The sequence below is a fragment of the Tamandua tetradactyla genome, chromosome 5, assembly GCF_023851605.1.
Source record: "Tamandua tetradactyla isolate mTamTet1 chromosome 5, mTamTet1.pri, whole genome shotgun sequence".
Lineage (NCBI taxonomy): Eukaryota > Metazoa > Chordata > Mammalia > Pilosa > Myrmecophagidae > Tamandua > Tamandua tetradactyla.
Window position 1 is genome coordinate 117,058,968 of NC_135331.1, and position 23,539 is coordinate 117,082,506.

A 23,539-nucleotide genomic window follows, 5' to 3' on the forward strand; every position below is an offset into this window, starting at 1 on the left:
GCATCTTAGGTAAAAAAAAAAAAAAAGCATTTTGTAAACCTATCAAAACTATTAGAAATATTTAAATGCAGAGATTTCAAATTCCCTTCAATCAGACCAGAAATCATCCCCCAAATTATGATCACAGTTACAAGTAGAATGAATGGAATGTTTATGTATAGGTCAGCCAAAAAAAGCCCCAGTAACTTTAAAATATCATTTACACAAATATACTGTAAATAGGAATGGTGATAACACAGGAAAGAAAAATAAGCTTGCAAGTGAAATTTCTAGACGCTCATGAAAACAACACCCTCCCATTTTGCAGATGCAAAAGGAAAAACAGTTCTAATGTGGTTGAGGACTCTAGTCATCTTTGTTCACTTGGTAGTGCAAGGTGTTTAAGTGTTTCCGCTTCCCATATCACAAAGTTAGCCCGCAGGAGGGGCTGGTGGATCCTGTCCATTAGGAGGCCTGGTTGGCTTGCCACGTAGGTTGGATCCTCTTAGATTAGGGAGTCTCAAGAAGAACAGAGTACTGCAATAACCTCCCAGGCAGCCAAGACTGTAGTACTGCTGATGCCATTACTATCATAAGGTGCTGGTAATTCCTGCAGGCATTTGTTGTCTGTGTAGTAGGGCTGGAACTGCCTCAACATATTGAGCAACTTTCTCATTGCATGTACATGAGAGCAAACATTGAAAAGGATCGAATCCAACTTCTGCCACAATTACTCAGCTTGATTTAACTTAACTTGAAATCTTCTCTGAAGAAAGGCCAATGCATCCAGAGTTCCTCTGTCACAGAGGAAGACACATGCCAGCGTCTGCTGATCCTTTTCTCCTGGATGTGCTGCTTTCAGGTTCTAATTCTTTCAGTTTCTATGGGTCCTTGCTTGCTTCTCCCGGGGCTTTTCTCTCTAGTTATGCTCATTTTTGTCTATCACCCCCTTTCCCCCACTTGTGTTTCTCCCTCCTTCTGGATTACATTTTCTTCTCTTATACGCCAGTTTAAAGTCTACTGTGCTTTCTATGAAACCTTCTTAAGTGACTGGTCTATTTCATTTTCTTCTCTGAATTCCAGTAGCATTTGTTTTCTGCTTTGAACCATGGATCTTTGCAGTATATACTGTTGTGTTACTCTGTTTTAATAATTTTTTTATTAGAGAAGTTGTAGGTTTACAGAATAATCATGCAGAAAATAGAGAACACCCCTATTACCATACTGTGGTACTTTTGTTACAATTGATCAAAGAGTATTATAATTGTACTATTAACTATTGTCCATAGTTTACATTAGGGTCTATTTTTCCCCATATAAAACCCTATTAACACCTTGCATTATTGTGGTATATTTGCTGTAACTCATTAAGGAACATTTTTATAATTACATTATTAACTATAGTCTATCACTTATGGGGAACACTGTTCTGTGCAGTCCTAAGTTTTTTCTTTTGTAATTCTAGCAACTTATATGACAAATAAATTAAATATTTCTATATGCATATTATATGTAATGTGTATATACATAATACATGAATACTAAAATATCTCCTTTTAACCACATTCACATACATAATTCAGTGCTATTAATTACACTTACAATGTTGTGCTACCAAAATCACCATGCAGTCCCAAAACTTCACAATTAACTCAAAAGAAATCCTGTAAAATTTAAACATTAAATCTCTATTCTCTACCTCCAATGCAGCCCCTGGTTCTAGATTATGACTCTGAGTTTGCTTTCTAATTATTTCATGCCAATGAGACCATACGAAATTTATCCTTTTGTGTCTGGCTTATTTCACTCTATATGGTGTCTTCCAGGTTCATCCATGTTGTATACATCAGGATTTCATTCCTTTTTATGCCTTAATAATATATCCTATTATATGACTATACCACATCTTGTTTATCCATTGATGGACACTTGGGTTGCTTGCTTCATTTAGCTGTTGTGAATAATGATGTTATGCACATCAGTGTGCAAGCATCTGCTCACATCCCTGATTTCAATACTTTTGGTCTACACCTAGTAGAGAGATTGCCAGGTCATATGTTAATTCTGTACTTTGCTTTCTGAGGAATTACCAAACTGTTTCTACCATAACTGTACAATTTTACATTCCATGAGCAATGAATGAGTGTTCCTATTTATCCACATTGTTTTCAACACTTGAAATGTTCAGATTTATCAATAGTAGTCATTCTAATGAGTGTGAAATGATATCTCATTGTTGTTTTAATTTGTATTTTCCTATGAGCTAATGATGTTGAACATCTTTTCAAGTGCTTTTTAGCCATTTGTGTATCTTCTTTGAAAAAATGTCCATTCAAGTCTTTTGCCCATTTTTAAATTTGTTGTTTGTCTTTTTGTTGTTGAGTTGTAAGTTTTCTTTGTATATTCTAGATATAAAACCTTTATTGGATATGTGGTTTCCAAATATTTTCTCCCATTAAGTTGTCTTTTTACTTTTGTGATAAAGTTTTTTACATAAAAGTTTTAAATTTTGATGAGGTCCCATTTGTTTATTTTTTCCTTTTGTAGCTTGTGCTATGGATGTAAAGTCTAAGAAATCATTGCTTAACATAAGATGCTGAAGATGCTTCCCTATATTGTCCTCTAGGAGTTTAATAGTCCTGATTCTTATATTTAAGTCTTTAACCCATTTTCAGTTAATTTTTGTATATTGTATGAGATAGGAATCCTCTTTCATTCCTTTGCATATGTATATCCAGTTCTCCCAGCACTATTTGTTGAAGAGACTGTTCTTTCCCAATCAAGTGGACTTGGCAGCCTTGCCAAAAATCGATTGACCAAAAAAAAAAAAAAAATCAATTAGCCGTAGATGTGAATGTCTATATCTGAATTCTCAATTTGAGTACATTGGTTTTTATGACTATCCTTGTGCTAGTACCATGCTGTTTTTACCATTGTAACATTGAATACGTTTTAAAGTCAGGACGTGTGGACGTGTGTGTCCTAGAACTTCATTCTTTCTTTTCAAGATGGTTTTGGCTATTTGAGACCCACTAACCTTCCAAATAAATTTGATGACTACCTTTTCCATTTCTGCAAAGAAGGCTGTTGGAATTTTGATTGGTGTTGCATTGAATTTGTAAATCATTTTGGGTAGAACTGACATTGAACAATATTGAGTCTTCCAATCCATGAGCATGGAATGTACTTCCATTTATTTAGATCTCCTTTGATTCTTTTTAGCAAAGTTTTGTAGTTTTCTGTGTACAAATCTTTTATATCCTTGGTTAGATTTATTCCTAGGTATCTGATCCTTTTAGATGCTTTTGTGTATGGAAATTTTTTTCTTGATTTCCTTTTCAGTTGCTCATTACTAGTGTGTAGAAACATGACTGATTTTTGCGAGTTGATCTTGTATCTTGCCTTTTTACTGAATTCATTTATTAGCTCTAATAGTTTTTTTGTCACTTTTTTTGCAATTTCCTATATATATAAGATCATGTCATCTGCAAATAGGAAAGTTTTACTTTTTTCTTTCCAATTTGGATGTCTTTAATTTCCTTTCCTTGCCTGATCTGGTTAGAATTTCCAGTACAATGTTGAATAAGAGTAGTGGCTATGGGCATACTGGTCTTGTTCCAGATCTTTAGATGGAACATTTTCAATCAATTATTATTGAGTATGATGTCAATATTTTCCTAAGTGTTTTTATCAAGAAAGGAGACTGGATTTTGTCAGATGCCTTTTCTGAATCAGTTGAGATGATCATATGTTTTTCCCCTTTTGTTTCGTTATGTGATGTATTACATTTATTAATTTTCTCATGCAGAACCACTCTTTCATACCTGGATTAAATCCCACTTGACCATATATATAATTCTTTTAATGTGCTGTGCATTTGATTTATAAGTATTTGTTGAGGATATGTGCATCAATATTCATTACGGAAGTTGAAATTCTCTTTCCTTGTAGTATCTTTCTCTGGCTTTGGTGCTAGGGTGATGTTGGCCTCACAGAATGAGTTAGGTAGTATAGCCTCTTGTTGGAGTTTTTGGAAGAGCATGAGCAGGATTAGTATTAATTCTTTTTTGAATGCTTGATAGAATTGACCTATGAAGCATATGATCCTGGGCTTTCTTTGTTGGGAGGTTTTCTTACTACTGGTTCAGTCTCTTTACTTATAATTGGTCTATGGAGATCATCTGTTTCTTTGAGAGTCATTGTAGAATGTTCATGTTCATAGGCATTGTCCATTTCCTCTAGGTTGTCTAATTTGTTGACAGATAGTTGTTCATTGTATCCCCCTTGCAATCCTCTTTATTTCTATGAGGTCAATTGTAATGTTCTCCCTCTCATTTCTGATTTTATTTGCATATTCTCTTTATTTATTTATTTTTGTTAGTCTAGCTAAAGGTTTGTCAATTTAATTGATCTTTTTAAGGAGTCAACGTTTGGTTTTGCTATTGCTCTCCATGTTTTGCTCCATGTCATTTATTTCTGCTCTAATCTGCTATTTCCTATTTCTTGCTTTGGGTTTAGTTTGTGGTTCTTTCTCAGGTTCCTTCAGGTGTATGATTTTAGCTTTTCCTTCTTTTTAAATGTACTCATATAGGACTACAAATTTCTCTCTCAGCACTGTCTTCTCTGAATCCTATAAGTTATGATATATTTTGTATTTGTCTCAAGATATTTACTGTATTTGTCTCAAGATATTTACTGTGATTTATTCTTTGTTCCATTGATTGTTTGAATGTGTTATTTAAATTCCATATATTTGTGGATTTTCCAGTTGTCTGCCTGTTACTGATTTCCAGTTTCATTCCATTGTGATCATAGAAGACACTTTGTATAATTTCAATATTTTTAAATTTATTGAGACTTGTTTTATGACTCAACATGTGGTCTATTCTGGAAATCTATGTGTACTTGAGAAGAATGTATATCTTGCTGCTTGAGGTGCCATGTTCTATATATGTCTGTTAGATCTAATACATTTGTCATACTATTCAACTCTTCTGTTTCCTTACTCATTTTTTCTCTAGGAGTACTATTAGTGAGGGTGGTATGTCAGAGTCTCCAACTATTTGTGTGGAGGTGTCTTTTTCTCCCTTCAGTTTTGCCAGTGTTTGCCTCATATATTTTGGAGCACCATGGTTAGGGAAATAAATATGTGTTTATTTTTTCTTGTGGATTGACCCTGTATTATTATATGATGTCTTCTCTGTCTTGTAACAGCTTTTGACTTAGTCTGTTTTGTCCAACATTAAAATTACTGCAACTCTTCTTTTGTGTTACTATTTGCATGGATTATCTTTTTTCATCCTTTCACTTTTAACCCATTTGTGTCTTTGGGTCTCAGGCGAGACTCTTGTAAATAACATCTAGTTGAATAATGATTTTAATCCATTCTGTCAATTTGTGTCATTTTACTGGGAGTTTAACATTGAGTGTTATTATTGTTACTCTTAAGGCAGTGCTTATTTCAGCCATTTTGTTCTTCATTTTTATATTTTTTATCATTTTGTTTCCGTTTTCCTTTATTGCATCTGCCTTTTCTGTTTAGTTGATCTTTTGTAATATATCTGACTAATCCCTCTCTTGTTTCTGTTTCTGTATATTTAAAAAATACTTTCTTTGTGATTGCACTGGAGTTTGTATCATACAATGCATGTCTATAACCTACTCATTTGAAAAGATACCAATTTAGCTTCAATAGCATATATGTTCTCTGCTCCCACATTTCTCTATTACTGCACTTTATATTTTGTATGCCCATTATCAGGAAATAGGACTTTTTCTTACTCAATAGTATTCTGACTCTTATAGGAAGTAAAGAATACTGTTATATACTGAGAATACAGTATTATTGGGTGTTGTGCTTACCTTTTAGTTACTTTTCAAAATTGCCTTTTGTGTGCAATTTTACTGAAGAACTTCACTTCTCAACACTACCTCAAGCCACTCTCTCCTGTCTTTTCCTTTCAGCCTGAACTCCCTTTAGTAATTATAGTATTGCAGGGCTTTTGTTGATAAACCCTCCTGGTTGCTGTTTATCTCTGAATAACTTAAACTCTTCCTCATTTTTGAAGGACAGTTTTGTCGGATAAAGAATTCTTGGCTTGCAGCTTTTCCTTTTCAGTACTTTTAATATACCATTGCCTTCTCGCCTCCCGGTTTCTGATCAGCACTTAAAATTATTGAAGGTTATCTTTATTTTTGGCATATGACATTCTCATTAGTTTCAGAATAGGTCTATCAAGGTTTATTCTGTTTAGAGTATGCTGCACTTCTTGGACATGTATATTTACATCTTTCATAAGAGTTGGGAAATCTTCAGCTATTACTTCCTCAAATTCTTTCCTGCCCCTTTTCTCTTCTCTTTCTGGAACACCGTTCATGTGTGTGTTTGTATGCTACATGCTGTCAATCAAGTCCCTGAAACACTGCTCAAAATTTTCTATTCTTTTCTCTATCTGTCCTTCTGTCTGTAAGATTTCAATTGCCCAGTCTTCTAGGTCATTGTTGCTTTCTTCTTGTTGTTCAAATCTATTGTATGCCTCTAGCGTATTTTTAGTCTTCACGATTGTGCTTTTAATTCCCATAATTTCTATGTTTCTTTTTAACTTTTTTGAATTATTATTTATGCTCTTCTTAATATTATTTGGCTTTATGTTTATCTTTATTTCTATACAACATTGCCTTCATATCCATGAATTGATTTAGGAGATTTGTTTGAACATTTTTTTTTTTATTAATTAAAAAAAGAATTAACAAAACAATTAGAAATCATTCCATTCTACATGTACAATCAGTAATTCTTAATAACATCACATAGTTGCATATTCATCATTTCTTAGTACATTTGCATCGATTTAGAAAAAGAAATAAAAAGACAACAGAATAAGAATTAAAACATTAATAGAAAGAAAAAAAAAAAAACAAAAAACCTATACCTCACATGCAGCTTCATTCAGTGTTTTAACATAATTGCATTACAATTGGGTAGTATTGTGCTGTCCATTTCTGAGTTTTTATATCCAGTCCCGTTGTACAGTCTGTATCCCTTCAGCTCCAATTACCCCTTCTCTTTTTTTTTTTTTTTAATTAACGGAAAAAAAGAAATTAACCCAACATTTAGAAATCATACCATTCTACATATGCAATCAGTAATTCTTAACATCATCACATAGATGCATGATCATCATTTCTTAGTACATTTGCATTGGTTTAGAAAAACTAGCAACATAACCGAAAAAGATATAGAATGTTAATATAGAGACAAAAATAAAAGTAATAATAGTAAAGTCAAAACAAAACAAAACAAAACAAAAACCTATAGCTCAGATGCAGCTTCATTCAGTGTTTTAACAAGATTACTTTACAATTAGGTATTATTGTGTTGTCCATTTTTGAGTTTTTGTATCTAGTCCTGTTGTACAGTCTGTATCCCTTCAACTCCAATTGCCCATTATCTTACCCTGTTTCTACCTCCTGCTGGACTCTGTTACCAATGACATATTTCAAGTTTATTCTCGAATGTCTGTTCACATCAGTGGGACCATACAGTATTTGTCCTTTAGTTTTTGGCTAGACTCACTCAGCATAATGTTCTCTAGGTCCATCCATGTTATTACATGCTTCATAAGTTTATCCTGTCTTAAAGCTGCATAGTATTCCATCGTATGTATATACCACAGTTTGTTTAGTCACTCGTCCGTTGATGGACATTTTGGCTGTTTCCATCTCTTTGCAATTGTAAATAACGCTGCTATAAACATTGGTGTGCAAATGTCCGTTTGTGTCTTTGCCCTTAAGTCCTTTGAGTATATTCCCAGCAATTGTATTGCTGGGTCGTATGGCAATTCTATATTCAGCTTTTTGAGGAACCACCAAACTGCCTTCCACAGTGGTTGCACCCTTTGACATTCCCACCAACAGTGGATAAGTGTGCCTCTTTCTCCGCATCCTCTCCAGCACTTGTCATTTTCTGTTTTGTTGATAATGGCCATTCTGGTGGGTGTGAGATGATATCTCATTGTGGTTTTGAGTTGCATTTCTCTAATGGCCAGGGACATTGAGCATCTCTTCATGTGCCTTTTGGCCATTTGTATTTCCTCTTCTGGTAGGTGTCTGTTCAAGTCTTTTTCCCATTTTGTAATTGGGTTGACTGTCTTTTTGTTGTTGAGATGAACAATCTCTTTATAAATTCTGGATACTAGACCTTTATCTGATATATCATTTCCAAATATTGTCTCCCATTGTGTAGGCTGTCTTTCTATTTTCTTGATGAAGTTCTTTGATGCACAAAAGTGTTTAATTTTGAGGAGCTCCCATTTGTTTATTTCCTTCTTCAGTGTTCTTGCTTTAGGTTTAAGGTCCATAAAACTGCCTCCAGTTGTAAGATCCATAAGATATCTCCCAACATTTTCCTCTAACTGTTTTATGGTCTTAGACCTAATGTTTAGATCTTTGATCCATTTTGAGTTAACTTTTGTATAGGGTGTGAGAGATGGGTCTTCTTTCATTCTTTTGCATATGGATATCTAGTTCTCTAGGCACCATTTATTGAAGAGACTGTTCTGTCCCAGGTGAGTTGGCTTGACTGCCTTATCAAAGATCAAATGTCCATAGATGAGAGGGTCTATAACTGAGCATTCTATTCGATTCCATTGGTCGATATATCTATCTTTATGCCAATACCATGCTGTTTTGACCACTGTGGCTTCATAATATGCCTTAAAGTCCGGCATTGCTAGACCTCCAGCTTCGTTTTTTTTCCTCAAGATGTTTTTAGCAATTCGGGGCACCCTGCCCTTCCAGATAAATTTGCTTATTGGTTTTTCTATTTCTGAAAAATAAGTTGTAGGGATTTTGATTGGTATTGCATTGAATCTGTAAATTGTTTGAACATTTTTGACTAGCTATTCCAAATTCTTTGTTTCCCCAGAAGTTTTAATTTACCTGAAGTTTTAATTTATATTCTTGACTGGACCATATCTTCCTATGGCTTGTCCATTTTTACTGGTGTCTGGACATCTGATTATTTTGATGTGCTAACTCTGAAGATCAGTTTCTCACTCTTGCCCAGGATTTCGTTGATTGATTTTGTGTTAAAGCTCTTCTCTGATATTTGGTCCAGCTTATCTTAGCCAGTGTTTACCTGTTCAGGTTTTCTGGGCTCTTCTGCCTCTGATACTTGTCCTGTATATTGCCCTGGATGAGATTGCCCTTTTGTGTGCAATTGTTTCCCTTTCAGGAGAAAGCTTTCTTTCCTCTATTCCTTCTCTGGGAATCTTGATCTGTCTGTTTCTGTACAGAATTTTTTCCCCATCTTCTATGATTTGATTAAAGTCTCTCTCACCCAGTGCCCCATTTTCATTACACTTTTCAGTTCTGGGAAGATATGGAGATGAACAGAGATTCCTATTTTGAGGAGTTTACAGTCTCAGATGAATGAGATTCCTATTTTGAGAAGTTTGCAGTCTTGGATGAATGGGAGAGAAATACCTATAAGAAGGCCAAAATGATGAGCAGGCATCAAAACTTTGCAAGACTGAAATTTTAAGTTAAATTACACTAATTCATAGAATATCATACTTCTTGACATTGTGTTGCTGCACAATGCACAGAATGATTCACTGTGATCTCTTCATAGGCTTGCCTCCAAATGTTGACCAGTGAGGAAGAACCATTTCTGTTGCATCTGAGCACAGATACTTTAGGTGATGCCCCATGAGATGGAAAACACTGATCAGGCCATGTACTATTGTGTTGAAGGAGATATCCATTCTTGGTGTTGTGTGAGTCACAAAGAGTTGAGGGGCTTAGTGGTGGCAAGGAGGATGGCTAATAGATTACGTTGCTCCAAAACTTTTCCTGATGGGATACATGAGAAACTCCAGTCAGGGCTGAAATCACTTCAAAGGAGTATCCTGCAATAACGGTTGGCAATCAGTGAATGGTGTGGCAGATGTATTTAAATGTACTGAGACAATCTTTTGCTATAGAAGTGATATGATAGAACTGTATGTCCCTATTGAGTGTTCAATACTAGAATTAATTCTAAGTACTAATATTGAGTGCTAGGATTTTTGTGGTGAGATTCAAAGGTGCCACAAACTCAAATAACTTAGAAGCATTAAGTGATTGGTTTCATCAAGCTGCATAAATAAAACCAGATGAAAATCATAATAGACATCTGATAGTTGCATGTTATTACATTTACTATTGTTATTTAAATAACATTTTTCATTTAAATTTAAATTAAAAATACTAGAGTTTGAAATTTTATTAAAATTTGATCAGAGACCAGTTCTATGTCAATTACACATATAGATTATCAGATTGAGTTTTTGATCATACATATGTATTACAGATGGACTTGAATTTGTTTTTACTATTAAAAATCTTAATTTATATATTCCATGAAAGCAATTCCATTTTTAGACTTAGAATTCTCAATAGCTATTCTTACTCATGACTCATTTTTATGCAGAAGCGTTATTAATCTTAAATTTTTATAACTCACGATAATTTTCATATGTTGTTGCAAGAGTGCCCACTTGTAAAACTCAAATTCTTTTCAAAAACAGTTTATACAATGTGTTTTCTTAAAAAAATTAATTTTTTCTTAAATATGTCATTTACCTTTAGAAAAAATGGGGCCATATGTTTCCATAGCAGAGTTCGCATGAAATGCCAAAACTAGGAACACAACTGATTTCACATAATTCATGATTACATGACACTTTTCCTCACTTTTGTATTATGATAGGTTTTAAGTTTTATGAATTAATTTAAAGAATGAAATGCACCATTTTGAAAATTTTTCATTTGAAAATGGAAAAGTTGCCCCTGTCACTCAAAAGACAAAAGAAAATTACTGTGAGACCCATGGAAGAGGCACCCACAGCTCTGGAGCTACTTTGGCCAAGTCCACCTAGCACAAAACCTTCACTGTTTAAGCTATTCCCATGTGGTTCTTCTCTACTTTCTCAGATTTCACTAGTGGAATCCCCTGCAAGATGATTCAAATGATATTCTAAACCCATTGGGCTCACAGGCAGAATCTCCAGTAAGGTGTACACTGCCCACCCCCTCTATCTCAGGGCTGGCAGCTTTCAGTGCATACCAGGACAAGTGAACCTGGCTGGAATTGCACCAGGTCTCCATCCAGCTCAGCCAGCTGCCACAATAAGGGGGTGGCAAGCCTGAGGGGGAAGAGAGGGACCTAGAGTGCTCTCTGCTGGGAAGAAATGGAAAATGCAGTCTGGCAAACTGTATAGCTTCAGACAAATCCTACATGAAGTCTGGGCTTGGTTTGGCAGGGAATTGCTGACAAAACAAGCACAAAAGGTGACCTTCAATGCAAAACAAGAAGATACAAAACTTTAGATGACTGTGGGAAATCAACTTTCAAAATAACCCTATCAAGATAATCAAATGCCTTCAAGTCAACAGAAAATCACAAACTTTTGATGATGCAGGCAGATATGGCCCAGCCAAATGACCAAATTAAAACACAAGGAGTCTCACAGACTTTGGAAGAACTGATAAAGATGTTTATACAAATTTCCTGAATAAATTCAGTGGGTTGGCTAAGGACATAAAAGAGATCAAGAAGATACTGGAAGAGCATAAAGAATAATTTGAAAGAATAAATGCAAAAATAGTTATCACGGAGATGAAAGATAGTGTAGACCAAATTAAAAAACATACTATAGACACACAACAGCAGTTCTGAAGAGGCAGAAGAAAGAATAAGCAAACTAGAGGACAGGACAATTGAATTCGAAAGCATAAAATAAAAATGGCATAAAAGGTGGAAAATTTTGAATTGGATCTTAGGGAAATGATGGAGAACATAAGATGAAAAGGGCAAATTCCTAGAAACACAAACAAGCTACATGGACTCATGAAGAAATAAAAGATCTCAACAAACCAATCGCTAGTAAAGAGATTCAGTCAGTCACCAAAAATCTTACAAAGAAAAGCCCAGGGCAGATTGCTTCATGGAATTTTGTCAAACATTCCAAAAAGAACAATACAAATCCTCCTCAAACTGTTCCAAAAAACTGAAAAAAAGAAACACTATCTAACTCATTTTATGAAGCTAACATCACTGTAATACCAAAACCAGGTAAAGATGATACCAAGAAAGGAAAGCTACAGGCCAATCTACTTAATGAATATAAATGCAAAAATTCTCAGTAAAATACTAGCAAATCCAATCCAATGACACATTAAGATTATTAAATATCACAACCAAGTGGGCTTTATACCAGGAATGCAAGGGTGGTTCAACGCAAAAAAATCAATCATTGTAACACAGCACATTAACAAATCAAAAGGAAAAATTCACATGATCATCTAGATTGATGCTGAAAAAGCATTTGACAAAATTCAGTACCCTTTCCTAATAAAAACACTTCAAAAGGTAGGACTCAAAGGTGTGCCAGTTTGAAAAGATTATGTACTCCAGAAAAGACATGTTTCAATCCTCATTCTATCTTGTGAAGGCAGCCATTCCTTTTAATCCAGATTTAATAATATAGGTTGGCATCATCTGATTAGATTACCTCCATGGAGATGTGATGTGCCCAACTATAGGTATTAACATTTGATTAGATGGAGCTATGATTCCACCCAGTCCAGGTGGATCTTGATTAGATTACTAGAGTCTTTAAAAAGGAAGACATTTTGGAGAAACACCAGAAATGACAGAGACTAGAAGAAATGATAGAAGCCTCAGAGCTGACAGAAACTTCACAGCAGAGCTGAAACAGATATGGACATGTGGAAAACAGAGACACAGATATTTGGAGATTCCTGGAGCCCAGCAGACATTACTGTGAGATGGTAAGCAAGCCAGAACTTAGAGAGAGCCAAGGGAAGCCAATATGAAAGCCAGTCCCAGAGAAGTAAAGTGTGGAACCCCCACAGGGACAGAGGCTGAAAGCAATGGAGTCTAGGAGTGAGGGACCAGCAGATGCCCGCCACATGACTTCCCAGCTGACAGAGCTGTTATAAACCCATGGCCTTTCTTGAGTGAAGGTAACCTCTTGATAGTGCCTTAATTTGGACACTGTTACTTCCTCAGAACTGTAAACCTGTACCTTATTAAATTCCCCTTTATAAAAGCCAAATTCCATTTCTGGTATATTGCATTCCAGCAGCTTGAAAATTAATACAGCTTGAATAAAGGAAACTTCCTTGATATGATAAAGGGCATACATGAAAAACTCTTCACTATATATCATACTTAAAGGTGAGAAACTGGAAGCATTTCCCCTAAGATGAGACAAGTATGCCCTCTGTCATCACTATTATTCAACATTGTATTAGAAATTCTAGCTAGTTCAATCAGGCAGGAAAAAGAAATAAAAGGCATCCAAATTAGGAAGGAAGAAGTAAAACTTTCATTATTTGTAGATGACAATAATATTATAAATATTATACTTGGAAAATTCTGAGAAATCTATGACAAAGCATCTTAAACAAATTCAGCCAAGTGGCAGGATATAAGATTAGTGTGCAGAAATTACTAATGTTTCTATAAACAAGCAATGACTTAAGTGAAGAGACATTAAGGAAAACAATCCATTCAAAACAGTCACTAAAAGAATCAAGTGTCTAGGAATAAACTTAACCAGGGATATAAAGGACCTGTACACGGAAAACTACAAAATGTTGCAAAAAGAAATCAAAGAAGATCTTAATAGGTGGAAAGCGAGTCCCTATTCATGGATAGGAAGGTTAAATGTGGTTAAGATGTTAATTCTATGCAAATTGGTCTATGGATTCAATGTAATACCAATCAAAATTCCAACAAGCTGCTTTTTTCTCTTTTTTTACTTTTTTTTATTGTATAGTATAACATATATAAAGCAAAGAAATAAAAAGCAATAGTTTTCAAAGCACTCTTCAAAAAGTGGTTACAGGATAGATCCCAGAGCTTGCCATGGGCTACCATATGATCCTCTCACATTTTTCCTTCTAGCTGCTCCAGAATATAGGAGGCTAGAGGGCTTAAATATATATTTTTTATCATCACGACTGACTTTTTTCCTTCTTTTTTGTGAAAAATAACATATATGCAACAAAGCTATACATTTCAAAGCACAGCACCACAATCGGTTGTAGAACATATTTCAGAGTTTGACATGGGTTACAATTCTAAAATTTTAGGTTTTTACTTCTAGCTGCTCTAAAATACTGAAGACTAAAAGAGATATCAATGAAATGATTCAGCATTCATATTCATTTGTTAAGTTCTATCTTTTATGTATAATTCCACCATCACCTTTGATCTTTCCATACCTCTCTATGGGGTTGTTTGGGCTATGGCAATTCTAAATTTTTGCTATTGGAAGGGTCTGACACTAATATGAGGTAGGGAGATGGAACTATCTGATGTTCTAGAGAGGATGGGCTAGGTTTCAGGATTTATCTGGACCAGGGGCCCATCGGGAGGTTGCAGGTTTCTGGAAAGTTACTCTAGTGCCTAGAATCCTTGTGGAATCTTATATATTGCCCTAGGTGTTCTTTAGGATTGGCTGGAATGGTCCTGGTTGGGGGTTGGCAGGTTATGCCAGGTAGCAAGGTCTACCTGAAGCTTGCATAAGAGCAACCTCCAGAGTAACCTCTCGACTCAGTTTAAACTCTCTCTGCCACTGATACTTTATTGATTATACTTCTTTTCCCCTTTTTGGTCAGGATGGAATTGTTGATCCCATGGTGCCAGGTCTGGATTCACCCCTGGGAGTCTACTCCCACATTGCCAGGGAGACTTTCACTCCTGGATGTTATGTCCCACATAGTGGGGAGACAAGCTGCTTTTTTTTATTGTGAAAGATAGCATATATACAAACAAAGAATGAATTTCAAAGCATACTGTAATAATTAGTTATAGAACAGATTTCAGAGATTGGTATGGGTTATAGTGCCACAATTTTAGGTTTTTCCTTCTAGTTGCTCCAAGACAGTGGAGACAAAAATAATAATAATAAAATAAAATAAACACAAATATAATGATTCTGCAGTCATACTCATTTGTTAAATACTATCTTCTTTGTTACAACTCCACCTTCTCCTCTGGTCTTTCTCCCAATCTTTAGGGGTATTTGGATTATGCCCATTCTAACCTTTTCATGTTGGAAAGGGCTGTTGATAATATGGGATAGGGGGATGGAACTAGTTGATGTTCTGGAGAGGCTGGCCTCTAAGGGTTTCAGGACTTACCTGGCTTAGGAACCCATCTGGAGGTTGTAGGTTTCTGGAAAGTAATCATAGTGCATGGAACCTTTGTAGAGTCTCAGATAAAGTCCTAGGTGTTCTTTAGGGGTGGCAGGAATGTTTCTTTGGGGGGTTAGCAAACCATGATACACAGAAATATCTAGGTGAAGCTTGTGTAAGAGTAGTCTCCAGAATAGCCTCTTAACTCTGTTTAAACTCTCTCAGCCACTGATACCCTATTTGTTATAATTCTTTCCCCCTTTTGCTCAGGAAGGCATTGTTGATCCCATGGTGCCAGGGCCAGGTTCATCGCCGGGAATCATGTCCTATGTAGTGGGGAGGGCAGTGAGTTCACCTGCCACGTTGGCTTGTGATGTACCAAGAGGCCACATCTGAGAAATAAAAGAGGTTCCCTGGGGATGACTCTTTAAACTGATAACATTTGAACTTTATTCTTATATGTATTATGAGCAAATGTAATTATGTGTTTTAAAAAGCTGTTGAGCTCATAATGGGCAATCCATAACCTTGAATGCTATTATAACAAGGTTTAATGAAGTCATGTTTTATGTATTACTAAAAAAGAATGTTAGGGGGTGCAAGGGTAGTTCAGTGGTAGAATTCTCGCCTGCCATGCAGGAGACCCGGGTTTAATTCCCAGCCCATGCACAAAACAAACAAACAAGCAAAACAAGCAAACAAAAAACAAACAAACAAAAATTCAAGAAATGGTGCTGCAGTAACAGGGTACTCACATGGAAAAATAGTGAAGGGTGACCCCTGCCATACAGCATACAAAAAAAAAAAGGAATGTTATTGCTCAGTTTGTTATAATAGTTATTTCATTTTTCCAAACTGTATTTTGTTTCTTTGAAAGAATGATTGCCGAGGTCTTCCACACTGGCAATTATCCTTCCCCAATCTCATTATTGGGTAGACCAAAATAAATCAGAGACTTGCTATCCAATAGAAAATCTTGGCTAACCTTCTTCAGGGTTTATGTGGTTTATTTATTTTAGTGTTTTATTTGTGGTATTTGTTGTCTTCATGCTTATTAGATAATTCAAAATTTAGTAAGGCACAAATATACTGAATACATAATTAGGGATTTCTGAGAGCATGAAGGACAGGAATATATTAGACAAAGTCTAGCTGCTTACTAAATTTTCATTCTACAATACTTAATTTAGGAATTTTTAAATGCCAAATTAGTCCTCTCAAGCATTTTTTTACTTCTCAGCCTAAGCACTGGATATAAGTTCAAATGGATTACATGCTAACTTTGTCTAGTAAGGTCATTTAGGAACTAGAGAGGGTTAGTTCTGGGTTGACTCAAGTTCCTTCATTAATAAACATTAACCATAATAAAAATAAATATTTTCCAATTTTTCCTGATATTATTCAGTATTTCTAACTAGATCTTTATCCACTTTTCATTAAAAAATATTATTCTGAATTTCCCTGCATTTTTAAAGTTCTCTCTAAGAGATAATTGAGAAATATCTGTGAACATCTCAGACTCAAAAGCCCAAGCGTATTATTTCCAAATGAATTTAGCCCAGAGTGGGGCTGCCTGCTGGCAATGACTGGTATAGAAACGAAGAAATAGCAGTCACTACAAATATATCAAAATTGGAAGTATTTCTTCATGCTTTTAGGAAGCAAATCTCATCAGTAGTCTAATATTATTATTTAATTTCCATCTAGTATTGATTAACATCAAAGTTTGTGCTGGCTGATAGGACATTTGCTTCTCGCTAGGCATAGGTTGAGACCATTTAAAAATATTTTGGCTTTTTCCCAGACATGAAATATTAACATCTGTTAGATGAGATAATATAGTGGAGTTTTTACCTTTAGAATCTCATCTAAATGGGTTGCAAAGGAGGATTTTAGTCATTGGGAGCATCTGGCGGATTCTGCAGATCACAAAGATTGGTCTTCTGCTGTATACCAGCAGCAAAATAAAGGGTCATTTAATTTCTGGAAGACAAAGTTTACCTGGTCTGTAGTCTAATTTACCTGTTCAGCTCTTAGTAATAGGGGATTGTGCAATTTTTCTGGTTTGTCATCTCTGGACTCACTCTAAATCAATAAAATTGATCTAAAAGATAATTCATAAAGATCATGAACCCAAGATAAAACAGATTCTTTAAGAACACATCAGCCATGTACAGATTTACCAATAGCCTTAACAAATGTTAAAAAATAGATGGGGAGAATTTTCTTTTATCTAAAATAATTTAATTGGAAATTAATAAAGGGAAAATGGCATAAAAATACATATGTTTGGAAACCTAAAAATAAATTCCCAAAGCATTAACAAGTTACAAAAATATTTTAGAATTGAACAATAATAAAAGTACATATTAAAACTTGTGGAATACAAATAAAATGGTGTTTAAACAAAATATATAACCTTAAGTAAATTTACTAAGAAATATTTTATAGATTTCGTGTTGGCTGTTTTTCTCCTTATCTTTGAAAGACTTTAAGTTTAAATAGACAAGTTGCTGGATTCTTTTTTACTCTCTGTGTCTATTTGAGTCATGGCTGAATCCACTTTTCAGATTTATACCTGGAGGTGAGGTTGAGGAAAAAAATGTGCTCAGGTTTCACTAGAGCAAAAACTGAATTCATTTCTTCTGTACTTAGAAGAGATTCTTTGCAGATTTTTTTTTTTTGTATGCTGTATGATGGGGTCACATTTCATTATTTTTCCATGAGAGTATCCTGTTATTGCAGCACCATTTGATGAATTTTTGTTTGTTTGTTTGTTTTGGGGGAAGTTCATGGACCAGGACTCAAACCCATGTCTCCTGCATGGTAGGTGAGAATTCTACCACTGAATTACCTTTGCACCCCCTGCAGACTTTTGCTCTAAGTTATCTGTTAGTCTTAGTTTTGAGTGGTGGTGTATTTTCATCTTTTCTTGTGTCTTTTTAAGTACTTTACTGAAAAGATAGGCAAGGCAACACTAGGGGATATTAATGGGTACCATTTAAAATCAGAAGTCCTGCTGGTTGTTCCCTTGTTTCTGAAGAGTTGAAGTTGTCATGTAAATGTAATTGTTGTAACAAACTGAAAACAAATGACTCAAAGGTAGTAAGGTCAGTACTTGAAGGCAGATTCAACAGGATAATAATTTGAAAACTCAATGCAATTTATTTGCTTGCTTGAACACAAGCTGCCAACACAACTATTATGCAATAACCAGGTCATGGGCACACAGTATGAGTAAAGGTGGATACTGGTCTCTAAAGTCCATTGGCTTGAGGGTTGATAGAAGGCAGACAGGTACCCTTATCTAGGGGTCTTGGAGGCCATGTCCAACATGGCATCAGTAAAAGGTCCAATGCCAATGCATGGGATGCTGATCACCCATGCAGAGGTGAGGTTGACAGTGAGTCTCAGAGCATCGCACAGGCATTGGAGCTGGGAGTCAAGATAGCAGGGTGCCAGCCTTACCTCTACTTCATGTCTCTGGTTGGTAATGTCCTTATCAAGGGAGAATGCCTCTAGCAGGCATTAAGTGAGTCCATATCATATCCTTGCACAAATGTCTGGTTATCACTTGTTACAAAAATATGTTTGTCTCAGTTTGTTTACCTTCTAATTGCGCTCAACATGTTTACAATGTTTTGAGATTCAAGATCATTAATATTATTTTGGCACACAGCAATCCATTCTTTGATCTTGGACCACAATATCTTTGCGTATATTCTTTTTATAAGCATTTCTAACACATAATTCCTAAAACAATCAACATGATAGCTGCTATAATTTCTAACATGCTCAAACACCTCCATTTTCCAAATTTCCAAAAGTTTAATTTTCTGCCATCTAAATATGTTACCTTGACAATTCTTCTTTCAACTAATAATTTTTTTAACACTAACAGGCATGCAAGAGGTCACAGCATGCTGTAAACTTTTATTTTGGCATATAAGAGGTATTTAGTGTGGCTATTATTTTTGGAAAACTATATATCTCATGAATAAAGATTGGGCCTGTTTCATTTCTTCCTCCGAGTGTCATTTCACTTGATCATATTTTGCTAATATTTTATTTACATTAATTAGAATTAATTCCTTATTAGCCCCATGAAATAAGTCATTGTTCAACCTCACAGTTCCTTCATCCTTTGTGTTCTGGGTATAATGAATATTTCTGTCATTTTTTTTTGGCATGGGCAGGCACCCGGAATCAAACTGGGTCTCCAGCATGGCAGGAGAGAATTCTGCCTGCTGAGCTACCTTCGCACCACCCTTCTGTCATTTTTAATGTTTGTAATTTGTAGAAATTTGATACAACCTTGGAGAAGAAGGTCCATATTCCTTCCCTATTCCAATAAGTTATATTTATTTCATTTTTTGAACATGTTATTATAGTCCAGTTACCTAGATTATAAACCAGTGGTTTCTCTGGCATTTTAGCTAAAGTCATAGGCATATTTATTTCTGATGTCTTTGTAAAGCTAGAGAATAGGTAAGTCTCCAACGTCAACTCTTCCATATTCTGTGCTGGTGTCTGTGTACCTTCTATTTCTGTGGATATTTGAACGGTACTAAGTATCCACATTCCTCTTTGAAATTGAGGGATTGCCATAGTGTGCTAATCCAATTTCAAAATTCCTCTTTTTAAGGCTAATAGTGCATTTCACATGGCCCAAGTAATCACATTCATTGTTATACATGTCATATCTAATTTGAATCTACTCAGATTTTCAGTAATACTTGATGGCCAGTATCTACCTGTTGTGAGTGCTAGTCTTAAAATATCCCATCTATCTTTTAGCTTATGTTGCAGTGCATTACAGTGGTTTTCTATTTGTGTCTTGTCAATAGTTTTCTTTATCTTTTGAGTATTATAATCGATCTGACTTATTGCTGTTTTTAGTTACAGATCATGATCCCTGATTTCATATATATTTTTGATTTGAAGTCCTTATCCAGTGGAAGAGTTGTCAAGGTATGGACATTGAAATTCTGTTGTGTTCTTTCAAAATCTCCCAGTTTTATATCCATTTCCTCTTTCGGTACTATGATAGCAAAGTTCTAGCAGTCTTTCTACCAATCCCCAAAGGAATTGCAAAGTTTCCTGTTTCTGTAGTTCTGCTTACATGATAAATCAATAAATGCTAAGCTGTATGGCTTTTGACAGTATTTATTCCACACTGGTGCTCTCACAGTAGCTATACTTCTTCTATAAAATTGTAAGGTGTATGCTACTAGGATAGGGTCAACTATGACATAACTTTTAAAAGTATTTAGATTACCAAATTCCTGGAGTTGAAATAACTGGTGTCATCTGATAATCTGCAGTCTACCACCAGGGGGTAATGTTCTACATAATAATCCTTTTTCTTATTTCTCTATACACCTTATATGGTTCATCTGTTATCACAAAGTTAGGAAATAAAGTCCATGGATTCTTGTGCAGAAGTTTTGCAAGGTTATAAGAATAACATTGTATCATGCTTCCAATCTAATTTGGTCTGTGTCCCCATTGTGAACTGTGTCCATATATATGTATCTTTGGAGTAGGGTGTAAGGTTTTCAAGTTAAATGAGGTTATGGAATTTTCAGCTTTAACATTTTTCAAGATCTTTTTCTTAATGGTCTAGTCTGAAAACTCAACCCTAAAAGACAGGGTACTTACTGCAGCTGTCAGTGTCATCAATGCTGACTTTACTGGTTTAACTATACCAGGCATTTGTTTGGGTTTCCAGAGGTCTAAATAATCACTTTGATTATTATATATAATCAAATATAATAGATATATTACATATAACATTCTTCCAATTGTCTAGTTGTGTTGAATTGGTTTGATGTTACCACTTACTGCACAGTATATTAGTAATACCACTGTAGCATGTATTATTGGTTATCCTTTTTGAATTTTTCTCTTTTGTTTCATTGCATTATTTTTGCAAAGTCTGCAAGTAACTCCCTTGGTTACATTGGTCAAAGTTCTATGGATGTAATTAAGAGTGGTACATCCTGTTGCTGGATTCCTAACCGCTATGCAGGCCTTACTGGCTTTTTAATTGTAGATTTGTTCATAGGGCATTTGATTTGTCAGCATTGTGATATTAATGTGAGTCTTCTTGTAGGGAATACCTATATATTTATGGTCCTTCAAAAATGGTATGAAGCTCCCATTGAGTCTTTTTGTAAAGATGTTAGCTGTTGCTATTTCCCAGTATGTAGTTTCACACAGTTATTTCATATCCAGTTGCCAATATTTACTACTGTGGAAGAGCCCATGGGACATGTCTTCTTCAATGCTCTGCTTTCTGTGCTTAGTTTACAATTTCTTAAAGTGTAGGTATATGTTATGCATTTTTTCTGCATTAATGGCAGATAATTTTTAAAGAATCATCAGTGAATATCTATTGGGTATGGTCAATTTGTAAATTCTGTTGTAAAGTTAGAGAAGTATTATCCACAAAAATGACTATGGGTAACACTAAGGGAAATATCCTGAGTCACCAATCTAATTCTTCATAAGCAGCAAAATAATTCAGCTTTTATTATGGCTAATGTAGTTCCATGTATAGTCGCATTTCCATATTGGAACATATTTGGCTATTCTGTGACCCTAAGAGTTATGAGTATCATTTGTCATATCTTAGTTCCATGGCTATATTCTCATTATCGCATTGTAAGGTAATGGAAGTAATTTCACTACAATCTTAGGCTATTCTTTTGTGGAGTTTAATAATTGTTGCAGGTAACACTCAGCAAAAACATAACAAACATAACATTAAATAATTATAAGTTAGATAGCCATTTAGAGCCATTAGCTAGTATTCCCCATGGATGTATTACTAGTTTCCCTAAATGGGAGCTACTCTGGCAGCAAACAGTCTTTTTAGTACTCTTTAAGCTGTCTCTGTTGGCAGGTCTATGGGTTCTAGATTATCAACAGCCCTTGTGTGTAATAGGCACCTGCTCTTAAACTATTATAGGCAATTACAGAAAGCAAGTAAGGTACTGAATCTGTTACTCACTCAGATCTTCAATAGTGCCTAAAACTGCTTTGAGCTTAATCAGATATTGTTCAGGAAAGACAGTATCAGTAACTTCAGTAGCAGGATTATGAAAGTCCCCAGTGACCCAGGTTGATGCTGGACAATTCCAGGTGCCCCATTCAAGGTCCTGGAGTACCTCATCACTGCTGCTCACACTCATGGTTAACTCCACTGCTTAAATGTGCCGAAATGACTGTGGTGTACGGTGGTGCAGTAGGAGGCATGGGTGTAACTTCTGTTTCAATAGAGGTAAAATTATTTGACGGTGTGACAGATGGTGGTGGTGTAGATAGGGAGGGTGAAACTATTGCTGCTGGTTTCTTGTCCATTCTTAAAGTGAGTGTGGCTTCCAACAGGGTTGAAGATCAAAAACTGAATAGCCTAATCAGGACTGTTGCTGTTAGCACCCTGCAACAACATCTGTAAATTAGACAGGCCTGAAATTAGTATGTTTAATCTGTGCTAGATGTCCTTTTCCTAGGGTTAGACAAGCCAGTCTTGCTTGAAGCTGGTGCTGTAATTCTTCAATCTCCATAGCTCCATCCATACTTCTAACACTTTTCCCTTTAATCTTTTTTTTTTCTGCACAAGCAGGCACTGGGAAACGAACCCGGGTCTCTAGCATGGCAGGCAAGAACTCTGCCTGCTGAGTCAGTGTGGCCCGCCCCTTTGTTCCTCTTTAAGTCTGTCTTTCTGCAATTATTTCAGTAGGCTGTTTCTAATCATGTTTATTGGGGTAGGTAATTTCAACCTTTCCCTATGATTGAAGGTTTCAGTGGCATTCCAAACTTGTTTAGAACAACTTTCAGGTCTGCATTGTTTGTTAACATTCTCAATTTTTCTCTTGATTACCTATTAAATCTATATTTCCTATTGCTGAGTGGTTGTATGTGAAAGGAAAATTTCAGCATATTCCTTCATTCTCTGCCCATTTTTGTACTTTTCCTGTAAAATGAGTACCTTGATCTGATTCTATTATTAGAGGGTTTCCATAACATGCCATCTGTATTTCAAGAGCTTTATAAGTTGATTTCTGATCCATATTTTTATGTGGAGCAGGCATTCCGACTGCTAAGCATGTGCTTACTACTTCACAAGAGCAAGCTTTATTTTCTGTTTGTGACATTGGACCCACTTGCATTTGGGCAAATTCTTCTATTGTATCCATCTAATTGTATCATGTAATTCCTAGTGTTCTGTCTATTCATGTGCCCATTCATATATTTTCCTCCATGGTGTGATATTACATCATCTTTCTGTATTTTCTGTTCTCCTTTTTATTTATTTATTATTATCTTAAGTATAGTTGCT

General features: G+C 35.3%; 1 pseudogene; it reads right to left on the reverse strand.

The window, feature by feature from the left end:
• Positions 1-410: 410 nt before the first annotated feature.
• On the reverse strand, positions 411-22,388 carry LOC143683301 (small integral membrane protein 14 pseudogene; annotated as a pseudogene).
• Between the last annotated feature and the right edge of the window lie 1,151 nt (positions 22,389-23,539).